Genomic DNA, 4,396 nt, shown 5'->3' on the forward strand with positions numbered 1-4,396 from the left:
AAAACAGCCAGTGAGGGCTTCCCTGGTGGCGCAGTGGTTGAGAGTCCGCCTGCTGATGCAGGGGACACGGGTTCGTGCCCCGGTCCGGGAAGATGCCACGTGCTGCGGAGCGGCTGGGCCCATGAGCCGTGGCCGCTGAGCCTGCGCGTCCGGGGCCTGTTCTCCGCAACGGGAGAGGATTGGAGTCCTGCCTTCCTCAGGCTGCCTTCTTCCCTGCTTTGACCACCCACAGCTACACCAGACCTTGCTGCTCTTCAGATCTGTTTGGCACCTAGCTGGAGAACAAGTGCCTTGCAGAAAAAAGAACATCCCCACCACCATAGTTCTACCTCATCCAGTAGGGACTGACCTAGGGCAACAGCTTCAGAAACTCAGACTAAATATGTAGTTTTAGGGCACTACCAGCAGGAGCCCATTTCCTTGATACTATCCATGTACAAAAATGGGTACCAGGTTGGTGTCTGCCTCTCTGGAAGTCATTTTCCCAACCAAGTGTAGACATTCTCTAGCAAAATCCATGTGTTTGATTATTATCATGAGTGGTTAAGCCTTGTTTTCCTATTCCTTATCCATCCGGGAAGTGAAAGGGAACCATAAACCTTCAACTTGTCATTTTGTCAGTGCACCAAGAACCTCTTTCACTTTTACTTCTCCCACAGAGGTCAGTCATCCTCCTTCCGTCTAGTTCTGAACTTTATAGAGAGTGAGCATGTGGGGACTCTGGGGATATGTGTGAAACTTAACGTGTGATTTGAGTTCTGGTCCTTTTTCTGTCTAGGATTTCTTTGAAAGTTCATGTCTGCCTGAATTAGTTGAGATTCAGAATCTAGTGTACAAGTTGTCTTCAGTGGAGTGAGAATATGGGCCTTTGTGAAGAAGTGTGTTTTCAAAATCAGTTGGATAGAAATCCTTGTCTTCCTTTTTGAGTGTGCAGAAATACCAATAAAAGTCTTAAAGCTGGTTCTTTTCCAGTCTAACTGCAGAATGGAATAGGTTGTACAGTATTTGTTACTTAATTCCAGATGCTGTTTCAACCAAGGAAGCAAAACCTAGTTCACTTGGGGAGAGGTGGAGAAAAGACCAAGAGTTGGGGCTCTGCCTTTTGTTTTAAACACAAATTTAATGAGGCTAATTCAGTTGTCTTAATAAGCCTTCCAATCTTCAGCTAGGGGCTGAAGCAGTAATTGAAACTGTGGGCCCATGTCCCAGAGCCAGGTCCCAAAGTAGCCCAGCCTGACCTGTGACTATGCAAACAGTAAACAGGGCAGGACTGGTCAAAGTCAACTAGGATTTTAAAATCCATGTGGGGTAAACAATGGCTTTGGTACTATCACAAGTAGTACTTTGGTAAATCACATGCAAACCAATAAGGTCAGAATGCAGACTCAGACCTGCTGGTGAATTAACACAAGCTATTTAATATCACCAAAAACTAGTCAGCATTATATTGTAAACCTAACGTTTCAGCCTTGCCTCAGAGTTCTGCCACCTAACTGGCTTAAGCAAAAAAAAAGCCTTAGAAACAGACTCCTTACTCTACTTGCCCCATAGAGCAGGGCCAACTATGCTTTTCATCCCAGCAGGATGATTTTATTTCACATTTTATTTGCTTTCAATATCATCAATTTACTCAACGGGAAGTGCCCAAGGCCAAAGTCGATTAAAAGTCATCCCTACGAGAGATAAGCAACCCTGAACACATCGGCTAGGAAAGCAGCAACTTTTGGAGAAAACCTCATTGCTGGACAGTCAAACCAAGGTGATGTGCAGATCAGAGACTGACAGTTGTCTGAGGATCTTAAGCTCCTATATCAAACTTACCACATATCAGAACACCAGGATGTCTCTACCTATTGCTAAAAGGCAAGATGAAGGAAGCCAAGACTCCTTCCTTTAATAAGCTGAATGCTGGCCTGGTAGTGGTATTTGTATTTCAATTAAATTCTAGCAGAGGGGACTTCCCTGGTGGTGCAGTGGTTAGGAATCCGCCTGCCAATGCAGGGGACATGGTTTTGAGCCCTGGTCCAGGAAGACCCCTCTTGCCACGGAGCAACTAAGCCCGTGCACCACAACTACTGAGCCTGCGCTCTAAAGCCTGCATGTCACAACTACTGAGCCTGCGCACCGAGAGCCCGTGCTCCGCAACAAGAGAAGCCACCACAATGAGAAGCCCGTGCACCGCAACTAAGAGTGGCCCCCGCTTGCCGCAACTAGAGAAAGCCCTCTCGCAGCATTGCAGCCAAAAAAAAAAAATTCTAGCAGAGGGAAAACACTGAGCCTGGACTTAGTTCATTCCTATCAGTTCTGAGTTTTAAATGAGAACATCCTCATGATGTTCTTGAGAAGGCCCAACTTGCACATCAGATTAATAAGACTTGATCAGATAAATTTGATCTCAAACAGAACTCAGCTCCATACATAGTTCAGGATTTGGAGCCATTGCAGAAATTTGGATTTCAGAGTTCCAATTCCACCAAATTATTTTGGAGTAGCGATTTGTTCTAGCATTCCCCCCCTTTCTCTATGAGGAAAATAATTACCTTGTAATACAGATTCCCAATGCCACAGGCCATAGACTATAAAGATGTGCTGTGTACACATGGTCAAACACTAAATAGCCAAGGGTTAAAATCAAGTTGAGCTGAGTCTGAATGAGTTCTGGAATGCAAGATTATACCGGAAAATAAGTACTTAAAGATCAACTATTAAAAATTATTTAAAATTGGTAGTCAAAACTTTCAAATGCCATTGGAAAGCAGAAACAATTATTCCTGAGCACTGTCAGTTGACAAGAGTGTTTCTGTATTTACTGTATTAACTTGAAACTCAACTGAAGGCAGTGAAGGAACAAGGTATTTTCTTTGACTGGCTTTGCCAGTGTAGGACAGCTGATAATGATTCTGTCACCAAATTAGTAAGCTCTTGTTCGTTTGTAATGGTAACTAAGGTGACAATCTGTAGCTCAACTCCTGGGCTAGAGGTCTAATATGCAATTTTGTCGAAGGCATCTGACAAACATGTTTTTGTGTTTCCTAAAGAAATGCTCTACAAATACTTTCTGAAAGCAGACTTAAGATTTGTTGTGCCTATGTATATTTTTTTCCCCTGACACTTCTGCATGCATTTGTGGCTTCAACAATCACTTGAGAAAAATTTATCCTTAACCCTTGAATCTAGAAATGTGTGATAATTGGCTTTTAAATATAACAAAATTGCATATCTTCACTAACATGCATTATCAATTTCAGTGTCTTCCATGAGGAAGAATGATACGGTTTTAAAAGAGCTCAGGAATGCCAGCAGTGACAGTGAAATAGGTTCCAAAGGTTAAGGCTAAAGCTGAATAGCAGCCCATCTTGGACAAGCACCAAGACTGAAGGCTAATTTCAGTGCATCTGATGATGGAGAACAGAACCAGATATATCTGCCCACCCCAAGTCTCTTAACTAGCTACAGACTGCTCTGCTGCTGCCAACTACAAGGACACACTCAGACCTCTGCAGAGGAAGACCTCTCCAGCTCCATTTATGTCTCCCTAAACTCCTAGGAGGCTTTTTTTTTCTTTTTTCGGTACGTGGGCTTCTCACTGCTGTGGCCTCTCCCGTTGCGGAGCACAGGCTCCGGACGCGCAGGCTCAGCGGCCATGGCTCACGGGCCCAGCCGCTCCGCGGCATGTGGGATCTTCCCGGACCGGGGCACGAACCCGTGTCTCCTGCATCAGCAGGCGGACTCTCAACCACTGCGCCACCAGGGAAGCCCCTCTAGGAGGCTTTTTGAAAAAAGTATATCTGGGCTGCCGCGGAGCGGCTGGGCCCGTGAGCCATGGCCGCTGAGCCTGCGCGTCCGGAGCCTGTGCTCCGCAACGGGAGAGGCCACAGCAGTGAGAAGCCCACGTACCGCAAAAAAAAAAAAAAAAAGTATATCTACACTCAGTTTATTTGGAACAAATGCTTTGCACTAGTGTGTAGAGCTGAACTGATCTCAGTGGAAATCCTATTTCCCCTTTTATAACTGACAAGAATCTAGTCCCATTTTGGCTCTAGAATTATAGGCAGAAAATGATGTTAAGAAAATGGATGACATTTTAATTCACTGATCAAACACAGGACCAATTCCTGAAAAGTTTGGAGAAGCTGACTTTAGTTACAGTTACACAAATGTATGAAATACCTGAGCCAGGATCTAAACCTAACCCAAAAACCTGTGTTTCCAAACATATCATATTTTGGAAGTGCTATCACGTCACAGAGTGCTGAACGAACTTTGAGCAGTATGAAGACAGAATGATGCGACAATCTTTATAATCTCTGTATCAATTATAAATGCTCAGTGTCAAAGATTCACACCAGACACTAGATTATCAAGCCTACAGTATTTAAGAAATAAAACCATTCAA

The sequence above is a fragment of the Physeter macrocephalus genome, chromosome 14 (genome assembly GCF_002837175.3).
Source record: "Physeter macrocephalus isolate SW-GA chromosome 14, ASM283717v5, whole genome shotgun sequence".
In the NCBI taxonomy this organism is placed as follows: domain Eukaryota; kingdom Metazoa; phylum Chordata; class Mammalia; order Artiodactyla; family Physeteridae; genus Physeter; species Physeter macrocephalus.